The 12,174-nt window shown below is 43.3% G+C and overlaps 1 pseudogene; it reads left to right on the top strand.

Moving 5' to 3' along the window:
* The first annotated feature begins 4,854 nt into the window (after positions 1-4,854).
* LOC107127967 (large ribosomal subunit protein uL30 pseudogene) lies at positions 4,855-5,840 on the top strand (annotated as a pseudogene).
* The last annotated feature ends 6,334 nt before the right edge of the window (positions 5,841-12,174 follow it).

The following is a 12,174-nucleotide window of genomic DNA, read 5'->3' as shown; positions in this document are numbered from 1 at the left end:
TAGGTGTCAACAAACGTTGAGTGAATGAGAATGTGTATTTGGGGCTGAGGGTGCGGAGCCGGGGGTGCAGTAAGGAAGAAGAGACAATAGTGGGGAAATGGCTTGTCCTCACCCGACCTGGGCCGGTGATAACAGTGGTTAACACTGACAATATGTGGTCCCTGCCACTCCCCAAGAGCTTAGTGGGGAAATGACTTGTCCTCACCCGACCTGGGCCAGTGATAAAAGTGGTTAAACACCGACAATATGTGGTCCCTGCCACTACCCGAGTGCTGCCGAATCCACCCCTCCCCTACCGCTCCCGCCACCGGCAGGTGTTCCTTGCTTGGATCTGTCACTTAACTGGAAAGAAGCTTCTGCATCACCTTCTCTTCTCTGACTCTTCAACCATGTCGAGAAAACAATGGCATCAATTACCTGACTTTTGAGGAACCTCTCATGGCTTGCTTTGCTGTTAGGCACAAATACTGACTTAAGTCTGTACGTAGTACATTCAAGGCCTTGCCATAGTCACTTGTTTTTACCAGAGAGCAGTTTTGCAGAGCCTTAGACCGGGACTTTCCAACTCTTTCACTTCACCCACAACTCGTGTGAAGCATCATAATGTTTGTAAGGCTATGGGAATAAGCAAGGTGGCTTCGGTAGCCAGGGATGACCACCATAATCCATTGGAGGGTGTGTGGCTTGTGGGGGTGTCACTGACTTCCTCAGGCCCTCCAGATCTCTTCCACAATCCATTGGAAGGTGTGTGGCTTGTGGGGGTGTCACTGACTTCCTCGGACCCTCCAGATCTCTCGATTACAGATGGGACTGAGTACCCTGCCCTGAACACACACTCCTTTGCCCACTTGCTGCACCAGGTGCGGGGCTCCTGCGGAGGTTCAGACCGGGCTGCATTTTCCCACACATCTGTCTGAGCGTTTTGAAAGCTACCTAGCTCTCCTCCCTATACTATGGCCAAATTCAAAACTACCAAGGCTAAACTGGCTTCTTCAAAGACCTGCCCAAGTAACAGCGGGAAGCATTCTAGCCCTGAGGGCTGAAACTAGTATCTGATTCGAAGGGCACCTGAAGTATTCCCTGTGGACCCACACTTGAGCCTGGCTTAAAAAGCAATTAGCAGGAACAGCTTAAAAACAAAAACAAAAACCAACACAAAACAAAAAACAAGAATTAGAGTGTTTACAAATCCTGGAACCATACACTAGAGGGCCACAGTAGAACCTCCCATTCAGTTCAAGACTTCCCAGAGCTACAAAAACAAATTCAGGTTGACCTGGTTCAGTGGTGGAGACCTCTGGTCCTGCTTCTGCTGTATCTGTCTTCTCACTCTGGTTTGTGGGGAGCTCTCATGGTAAGAAAGCACTTCCTGGTATTGGATTTATTTATTTATTTTTTTGGAGACGGAGTCTCCTTCTGTCGCCGAGGCTAGAGTGCAGTGATGTCATCTCGGCTCACCGCAACCTCCACTTCCCAGGTTCAAGTAATTCTCGTGCCTCAGCCTCCCTAGTAGCTGGGATTACAAGTGTGTGCCACTTGTAATTTATTTATTTATTAGAGACGGTGCTTCACCTTCAAGTTGGCTCCTCGGTCCCAGGAACACCGTAGCCAGAGGCCCCTACCTCAGAATTATTTTCAGCTTTGAGAGCCAGATGTGGTGGAAGAGGCCCTCCCATGGTTGTTGGTAAACCTCCTTCAGCATTTGCTGTAGTGTCAGGAGTATCAGTAAGTGGGGGCAGAGATGCCACCCCAAAAAGCTGGAACTTCTTCACTCTTTATTTCATTTATTCGAACCAAATAGTTAACAAAGTCTCTGCCAGCATTGCTCTGTGCATCTTTTTTATTGGTGGAATTTCCTATGCCAGTGTAGTTATACCCTTCCACCTGAACCTCACACATGAATTTCTGCCTATTTTTGTTCCCCAATGCTCTAATTTCATAGGATGGGGTCATCTTCCTTTTGCCACGCCAGGCATAGAGAAAATTTTTAACATCACCCATGATTGAAGTGTCTTCTTCAGATCAGCCTACGCTTCCCGGTGCCCAACTCTTAGGACCATGTGGCTCTGGCCTTCCACGGAGACAACAGAGACACACACAGCAACTTGCATAAAGGAATCGGCAAAAATAAAAAATAAAAAATTTTAAGGAGAAAAGAAAGGAGGTTGTTATGACACTTTATGATTTGCTGTGGTTTGAGAGAAATATTGTTTTCTGGTAATTTTGAGGCTGGTTTTATCAGTCCGCGCTAATGAATACCAGGGCAGATTAAAGTCCAAGCTGATTTTTAGTTTCTCACTTACAATCTCATTTTTTATCTTAGGCGTTAAAAACATTATTCTGAGAAGGAGCTTCACCAGTTTGCCTAAGAGCTCCGGCCTTAGACACACTAATTTTCTACTCTTTTTTTTTTTTTGTAGGACAGGGTATCACTTTGCCACCCAGGTTGGAGTGCAGTAGTGCAATCACAGTCACTGCAGCCACAGCCTCCTACCTCAAGTGATCCTCCCATCTCAGCCCCTATAGCAGCTGGACTACAGGAATGTACCACCATGCCCAGATAATTTTAAAATTTTTTGTAGTAATAAGGAGTCTCACTATGTTCCCAAGCTGGTCTCTAATTCCTGGGCTCAAGCGATCCTCCTGCCTTGGCCTCCCAAAGTGCTAGAATTAAAGGCATGAGCCTGGCCCTGACACAAATAAGAGGTTAAGAAAATCTTGAAGGTAACCAAAAATTAACGAACCCCCAAAGTGTTTCTGAAACTTGGATATACTTACCTGTTGTTTACATGATTAACTGGTCTAAACAAATACATCAACTATATGTAGGTTCTATTTTCAGAGTTTTGACAATTTCACTTGCCATAATTTATTTTAGTTCAAAGATAATTTTATTTTATTTTCATTTTTATTTTGAGACAGGGTCTCGCTGTCTTGTCCAGGTTAGAGTGCAGTGGCATGACCATGGCTCACTGCAGCCTTGACCTCTCAGGCCCCAGCGATCCTCCCACCTCACTTCCTGAGTAGCTGGGACTACAGGCCTGTGCTACCATGCCTGGCTAATTAAATAAAATGTTTTTGGTAGAGTCAGTCTCACTTTGTTGCCCATGCTGGTCTCAAGCTCCTGGGCTCAAGTAATCCTCTTGCCACAGCCTCCCAAAATGTTGAAATTATAGTCATGAGCCACTATGCCCGACCCAAAGATAATTTTAAAAGCATAATTTAAGTGTGAATTTAATAAAATTAAAATTTATAATATTCACTTAAGGAAGAGATTGGAGTGTGACATCTACTCATTAGGTGACACTTAAAAACAAACTGTGGAGCCATAATGAATACCTCACCCTAATCCTAAATCGAGTGATTTGGATTTATAATCTTTCACTTGTTACATTACATTTTTTAGACAATTCTTTAATCTTGTACTTGTTTATTGAATATATTTTTTAGTTCTGTTGTGATCGGTTTATCAATAGCCTCAAGAAAATCGGCTTCAGAACAAAAACTCTTTTCTTTGTGTTGTTAAATAAAACGTATGAGAGGCCGTGGTTTTGGACTGAGCTCCTGCATTAGGTCGCAACAGATTGAACCAAAATGGGGTCACTTGTGCTAAGTGCCATGTAATCAAGCTGAAACGTAAACAAGAAAATTCCCAAATAGACTGGCTTTTCCCAAAAACAAGAGATTTACAGCAAGCAATCAGAAAAGGCCCAGTCAGCCTGAGTCAGCATGATAAGGAAGTCCTCTCTGCTTTAACCCTTTATAAGGAAAGTAACCTGAAGTAACCTGATGTTAACCAATTCACTTTTTATATTTCGGTTTCCCTATTTCTGTTCAAGTTACCTTAGGAGAACCAACTGGTCTGCCAGGCTTATTGAAGCTCCCTCTATTTTGAATAGCAACTGCCTGTTTTATGAGTCACTAATAAAAGCCAATTTGACATTTTAATCAATTTTTTTTTCTTTTTTTGAGACAGAGTCTTGCTCTGTAGGCCAGGCTGTAGTGCAGTGGTGCAATCTCAGCTCACTGCAACCTCTGTCTCCCGGGTCCAAGTGATTCTCCTGCCTCAGCTTCCAGAGTAGCTGGGATTACAGGCATGTGCCACCAGGCCCACATAATTTTTGTAGTTTTAGTAGAGATGGGGTTTCGCCACGTTAGCCAGGCTGGTCTGAAATGCCTGGCCTCAGGTGATCTGCCTGTCTCTGCCTCCCAAAGGGCTGGGATTACAGGTGTGAGCCACGGGGCCAAGTCAAATTTTGTTTTTGTTTTTTTATTCAACATATATCAAGGAAACTAACGTGGTGCAAACAGTGAACAGAAATACACTAGTATCAAGGTTTTGACACAGATGACATATACTATTTTTAATCTTTCCAACAACCCTATGCAAAAGGTGCTACTTCCTTCAGACTGAGGAAATGTTGGTACAGATATTTTGAGTAACTTCTCGGGATCACATAAGGCAGTGAGGGTGGAGTGAGATTTGATCTTAAGCACTCAGACCCTCACTAAGTTATCCTGCTTTTCAAATTCACACCTTGTCCTCCTTTTCCTCCTCATCCGCAGTGATGATGATGGATGCATGTGTGTTTCCCACAAGCAGTTGCTCTTTGCCCTGTCTGGTGTCGACAGCATGTTTACGTCCTCTTTCTAAATCTGGGCGTCACTGACAGTAAATACCCTACTGGGTCAAGGGCTAGAATCACCCTCGGGGATTTACAGTACTCCACCTGTCACTTATGAGCAGCAATCTACCTCCAGGTTAAGAAAGGTAGGTTTCTTCCTGAAAGCAGTTGCAGGGTTTATTCAGCACCCAGGATGTAAAGGCTTAGTGAATTTGTATTGGAGGAATGTGGGACTAATAATTTAAAGATCCAGTAGGGAAAGTAGTGTTTGCTGGAGATTGCAGATTTCATCTTTTTAATAATAAAAGAATAGTTCCTCGTTTCCCGCTGGAACCATGGAGAGTGTCAAAGAGAAGAAGAAGCAGAAGGTTCCTGCTGTACCAGAAACCCTCAAGAAAAAGCAAAGGAATTTCGCAGCGCTGAAGATCAGATGCCTGAGAAAGAAGTTTGCCCAAAAGATGCTTCGAAAGGCAAGGAGGACGCTTATCTAAAAAAGCAAAGCACTACCACAAGGAATATAGGCAGATATACAGAACTGAAATTTGAACGGCAAGGATAGCAAGAAAAGCTGGCAACTTCTATGTACCTGCAGAACCCAAATTGGCATTTGTCATCAGGATCAGAGGTATCAGTGGTGTGAGTCCAAAGGTCCAAAAACTGTTGCAGCTTCTTCGCCTTCGTCAAATCTTCAGTGGAACCTTTGTGAAGCTTAACAAGGCTTCGATTAACATACTGAGGATTGTAGAACCATATATTGCAGGGGGTACCCTAATCTGAAGTCAGTAAATAAACTAATCTACAAGCGTGGTTATGGCAAAATCAGTAAGAAGCGAACTGCTTTGACAGATAACGCTTTGATTGCTCCATCTCTTGGTAAATATGGCATCATCTGCATGGAAGATCTGATTCATGAGATCTATACTGTTAGAAAATGCTTCAAAGAAGCAAATAACTTCCTGTGGTCCTTCAGATTATCTTCTCCATGAGGCAGAATAAAGAAAAAGACCACCCATTTTGTAGAAGGTGGAGGTGCTGGCAACAGGGAGGACCAGATCAACAGGCTTATTAGAAGAATGAACTAAGGTGTCTACCATGATTATTTTTCTAAGTTGGTCAGTTAATAAACAGTACCTGCTCTCAAAAAAACACAGAATAACTTTTCTTCAACTATCTGGTCAATGAATGATGTTGTACAGAAGAAACCCAGGGAGCATCCTACCTGAAATTTTATTAACAGGTAACTTTTATTTAAAAATTATCAAATAAAATGCAAATTATCTGCATTTTTCCTATTTATTTCCTGTGATCAGATAAGAAAACTAGGCAACACATACGGCGTTTTGGACTTTCTAAGAACTTGCTAAGTTTGTGAGACAAAATGTCATGAGGAGCAGCGGCATCCTAGCCAAGGCCGCCTGCTTCCACTGCCCTTAGTTACAGCCCACAGTTGTATCCTGATCTCAGACTCTCCATGTTAAGTGTCCTAAGAATTTTTTTTGCCCTCCAGCTCCGATGAAGATGCAATGGGGTCTTTTCTTTAGTCTTCCCTGTCAAAAACATCACTTCAACTTCCAGCTTTGGAACTGAGCAGTTAAAAAAATTATTGCACACAATTAAATATTTTAAAACAATTAAAATATTGCATATCAAAATCGACATTCTCTGTTGAAATAAGTTGAATGGAAGTTACTTTTTAGTAGTCCAGCAAAGGATAGAATCCATTTTTTCCCCCTTGCTCTTTCGTTTAAAGATAATTTTCAAATAAAAGTTATCTATTAATAAAAATCTAGCTTATGGCTTCCTGGCGCCCTCTCTCTTCCCTCCCAACGAAAAGGACAGAATCTCTGCAGCTTCCGCAGGACCCGCGAGGCGCAGGTTCAGCGGACAGATCTCTCTCCCACCTGGGACCCCATAGCCAACACGCCAGCACTCCAGTGGGGCTATGCGCCAGAGCGGGATCCGCCGCAAGGGGGCGCGCGGGCGCAGCCGAAGGTGGGAGCTGGCGGCTCTACACGCAGCTTCGGAAGTGCTGTGATAATATGGGGCTGCGCGGCTAGGTCCCGGCTGCGCGGGGCTGGGTCCGGGCTGCACGGGCCTGAGGGCGCCACGGGGGCGCTTTCTCTTTCCTCTGAAGCCTGCGGAGTGGCGGGGGCAACCCATCCCTAAGCTGTTTTCCCTCTCTCAGTCTTCTAATATTTATGTTATGTTATGTTATGTTATGTTATGTTATGTTATGTTATGTTATGCCATGCCATGCCATGCCATGTCATGCTATATTATCTTTAAGTTCCAGGATACATGTGCAGAACGTGCAGGTTTGTTATATATGTATACATGTGCCCTGGTGGTTTGCTGCACCCATCAACCCATCATCTGGGTTTTAAGCCCCACATGCATTAGGTATTTGTCCTAAAGCTCTTCCTCCCCAGGGGCTTCTAATTTATTTATTTTTTTTTAAACGGAGTCTCGCTCTTGTCGTCCAGGCTGGAGTGCATTGGAACGATCTGGGCTCACTGCAACCTCCGCCTCCCCGGTTCAAGAGAGTCTTCTGCCTCAGCCTCCCGAGTAGCTGGGATTACAGGCGCCCGCCACCACGCCCTGCTAATTTTTTTTTGTTTTTGTTTTTGAACAGGAGTTCACCAATTTGGACAGGCTTGTCTCGAACTCCTGACCTCAAGTGATCTACCCGCCTCGGCCTCCCAAAGGGTTGGGCGGGCCTGAGTCACCGGCCCGGCCTGGGGCTTCTCATTTTTTAAACCATATCCAACACGCCTCCCTCCGCACAATCCTCTGGATCTCCAGCGACCCAGCTGGGCTTCAGACAAAAAACAGGCAGCAGGGATGTTCGCAGTCCAGACCAGCCCGCCCCTCACCGGCTGCCCCTTTGCCAACAGTGTTTTGTTTTTTGGAGGGGAGGGGTAGGGAGTAAAACATATGTAACATGAACTTTACCATTTTAACCATTTTTAAGTAATGTGTGAGCGACTGGCATTAAGTGCATTCACAGTGCTGTGGAGCCATCTCCACTGTCCATCCCCAGAACATATTCATCATCCCAAACTGCAACTGCAAGCGTGAAACACTCACTCCTCATTCTCCTTTCTCCCAGCTCCAGGCAGCCTCTATTACATTCTACTTTCTATCTCTAAGACTTTGTCTACTCTAGGTGTTTACAAGTGGAATCATATACTCTTTGTCATTTTGTTACTGGCTTATTTCACTTGACCTGTGTCCTTAGGGTTCATCTGTGTGGTAGCGTGTGTCAAAATTTCCTTCCTTTTTAAGGCGGAATAATATTCCCTTGTATGTATAACACCACATTTTGTGTACCATTCATCTGTTGATGGACATTTGGGTTGTTGCCTGTCGTGAATAATGCTGCTATGAACATGGGTGTACAAATACCTGTTTGAGTCCCTGTTTTTAATTCTTTTGTGTATATACCTAGAAGTGGAATCATGGTAGTACTCAACTTCATGAGGAACCACCACAGCCGCTGCACCCTTCTTTTTAATAAGTTAAAATATACAGTTCATTAATTTATTTGTCTACAGGACTTGAAGTTTGAAGCTGGAGGGCATCTCTGTTCAATTTCCTGGCTGAGTTTCCCTGGGAGGAAAAATGACTTCTTTAAGGTCATCACTAGGTAGTGACAAAGTCAGTCCTAGAAGTCAATTCTCTTTTCTCTAAAACTTAGGAAAGGAGATATCTAGCACCTGTTTCACTTGAGGGGTATTAAGATTAATGTGGGTGTTATTCATTCATCCTTTCCATGAGTAGTTATTGATTTCCTAATAGGTGAAGGGCGATGTCTTACACGCTGGGGTTTGTGAGTATTTAATGAACTCAGGTCTCTGTACTTGAGGTGAAGACCAGGAGAGGTACATGGACTTACTGTGTCTAGATTACAACCCAGTAAATGCCTCAGTGCTTTCTTATCAGTTCCAAGGGACATGCACATGTCGAAAACATGTTTCACTCCTTGAGCATGTTGATCTGATTATTCTGTTAAACAACTGAAGGCCAATTTGTTTGGAGAGTTCTTTAAAATCAAATCCATGGTTCTTAGCAATTTTTTTTTTTTTGAGCATGTTGATATGATTATTCCGTGAAACAACTGAAGGCTAACTTGTTTGGAGAATTGTTTAAAATCAAATCCATGTTTTTACCTTTTTTTTTTTTTTAACAAACGGGGTCTTGCTCTGTCACTCAAACTGGAGTGCAGTAGCACGATCAAAGCTCATTGTAACTTCAAACTCTTGAGCTCGAGCAATTCTCTCACCTCTGCCTCAGTAGCTAGGACTGCAGCACACACCTCCTTTCCTGGCTAATTTTTTAGTTTTAATTTTTGGAGGGGAGAGGGAGGGAGTAAAACATACATAACATGAACTTTACCATTTTAACCATGTTTAAGTAGTGTGCAAGCGACTGGCATTAAGTGTATTCACAATGCTGTGGAGCCATCTCCACTGTCCATCCCCAGAACATATTCATGTTGCCCAGGCTCATCTCAAATTCCTGGCCTCAAGCAGTCCTCCCACCTTGGCCTCCCAAACTGCTGCTATTACAGGTATGAGCCACCATGCCCAGCCTGTATCTGCATCTTTCTTGTCCTTCAGAATATTCAAAGTCTTTTCACATATATATGTGTGTGTGTGTGTATATATATGTATATATATGTGTGTGTGTATATATATATGTGTATATATGTGTGTGTGTGTGTGTATATGTATATATATGTGTGTGTGTATATATATATGTGTATATATGTGTGTGTGTATATATATGTATATATATGTGTGTGTATATATATATGTGTATATATGTGTGTGTGTGTATATATAGATGAGATTCCAAGCACATATATGTATGTATATATGGTATGTCAGATAGGAGCTATTATTCAATTTTGTAAAACAGTATATGAAGAATGTTTAGAATCTTAGCATATACTTTAGTGAAATACAAAGTTTAGTAACAAGAGGCTGAGACTCTTGATTTTATGCCTCCCAGCCCTAATGCCACCCTTTCAGAGAGTCAAGGGACATTTGATTCAGACCAGCCTCGTGCACTTCCTGGGAAGCTGACCTGTGAGTTTTCGGTTGGAATAGAAGCCAGTGAAGAAGGTGTGGCTCAAAGGCAACCCCCAATATACAGGTGTCTCCCCTGAGCTTCCTCCTTTGCCTCCAAGTCCTCGTGTTTCTCCAGATCAGCGCCCCTGCAGGATCCCAGGGTTGGGGATAGGGAAACTGGAGTGATGTCCTCCCCTCTCAAGTGTTTCTGAGGATGAACCGGGGGGTGACCCAGAGCTTGGTGGGGCTGGATACATGGAGGTGAATCAAGCGAGAGCTACCAGATGCCCTGCCTCAGGGTCTTGGCATTGAAGCCTCTGGGGTTTTAACTCACAGTCCTGAGTTTTATCTTCCATTTGCTTTAGATTAGTGGTTGCCAGCCCTGACAAACAGAATCGCCTGGGGAGATTTTAAGCTGGAGCAAGGCTCAGGCTGCCTCTTCACTCCCAGAGATTTCCACTGAATTCGCCTCGTTGGTGCCCAAGCTCACCAGGTGATTCTAATGTGCAGCCAGCTTGAGAAGCACTGCTTTGAAGGATCTCAAGGGCTGATTTAATCCTCCAATGTTTTTGAGTCCTATATGTTCTTATCTATAAAATTATGTCCTCTCGTTCCCTTTCATCTATTTAAAGAAAGAAAATATATATATATGTATTTATCTGAAAATCCACCTCTCTGTGATCTATCTGATCTCCCTTCCTTTTGGAAGCTAATTTATAGCTCTTTTTTTCCCCCTCTAGAAGGCCCCTGCACTTTCTTCTTTGTGGTTGAGCTATAATATTTGTAGCTGATGTTGGCCCTGAAGGCATACAGAATCACTTTGTGGCTTTCGGTCTTGGCTTTCTGGTTTAGATTCTGAGATAGAGTTGCTTGATTGTTTTCATAGAGGCAATGACATCATGTGTTTTCATTTCTATTTTTGAAGGTGAAGGTATTTGCGCCTAATGTTGAGCAGATGCTCATCGTTACTCACTTGAAAGAGAGCCCAACAGAAAGAGGAGCAATGTGCTGGCGGAAGGTGCCAGGAGAGCCCGGAGGGACGTCCGAGACTTGGCAGACCTGAACTTGAGCGAGCTTGATGCTGTCATTCTACCTGGTGAGTTAGCTGAAAACTGTGAGGCCAACTGTTCGTTTTAATTAAGGCTCACGACTCTAAAACCTTCTTTCCCAAGAAGTGGTGCAGGCTCAGCTGCCATTTTGAAATCTTCTGTGCCTGGCTCCAGGTCTGTGGTTCTCAAACTGCTGTACGTGAGAATTACCTAGAGCTTTTAAAAACTCCAGTTGCATGGGTCATACCTGAGACCAGCGACATGAGACTCTCTGGGGGTGGAAACCAGTATTAGTGTTTATGCTCCCCAAGTGATTTCCCAGTGCCCTATCGAGGGTGACCAGTGGGTCTCAAAGTTGGCTGCACATTGGAATCACCTGGTAGGCTTCAAAACCATCAATCCCTGTGTCCCACATCCAGAGATGGTGATTTCGTTGGTCTAGGGTATGGCCTGGATTTCAGAATTTTAAAAAGATTCCCAGATGATTCTCATGTGCAGATAAGTTTGGGAACTACTGCTCTATGCCAGTACTTCTTCAACTTCAGTGGATGTGTGACTCACCTGGAGATCTTGTTACAATGCAGATTCTGATTCGGCTTCCAGGCAACAAGTGGGGTGTTGCAGGCAGATCACCCTTTGAGGCCTTCAGACTTTGAAAATCACAGTAGAGGTTTTGCCTGTTTCTGGAGCTTTTCAGGGCAGAAATCAGTTTTAGATTGGTAACACTCCCTTTTCAAATAAAAGATTTAAAATTAGACTTTTATTTGACTTATGCTCAGTAAAACCATAAATCAATCTTTTATTGAAATAAATTGAAATAAAAGATTGATTTACTAGGCTGGGCATGGTGGCTCACACCTGTAATCCCAGCACTTTGGGAGGCTGAGGTGAGCAGATCACTTGAGGTCAGGAGTCTGAGGTCAACCTGGCCAGCATGGTGGAACCCCATCTCTACTAAAAATACAAAAAATTATCTGGGTGTGGTGGCATGTGCTTGTGATCCCAGCTACTCAGGAGGCTGAGGCAGGAGAATCTCTTGAGCCCGGGAGGCAGAGGTTGCAATGAGCCAAGATTGTGCAACTGCACTCCAGCCTGGGCAACAGATTGAGACTCCGCCTCACCAAAAAAAAAAAAAAAAAAAAAAAAAAAAAAAAGATTTATTTACTTAAATAAAAGATTCATGTATGAGTACAATTTTCTCAGATATTTTTCTTTGACTTCTTTTTGTTTAATTCCCATCATAAGGAATAGTATGCCCTATATATATCTTTTTCAGACTAAACGAAGTTTGTTTTATTGTCAGATTATATCAGTTCATTCACAATGTTTCTAAAGTTTTTGGAGACACTTTGGAGATGTCCCACTGTGAGAACTGGGGACCATTGTGTTGAATCAGGAGTGTGTGTTGCTTGTTGCTATCTATACATA

The sequence above is a fragment of the Macaca fascicularis genome, chromosome 17, assembly GCF_037993035.2.
Source record: "Macaca fascicularis isolate 582-1 chromosome 17, T2T-MFA8v1.1".
Lineage (NCBI taxonomy): Eukaryota > Metazoa > Chordata > Mammalia > Primates > Cercopithecidae > Macaca > Macaca fascicularis.
This window is presented reverse-complemented; position numbering and strand designations above follow the sequence as displayed.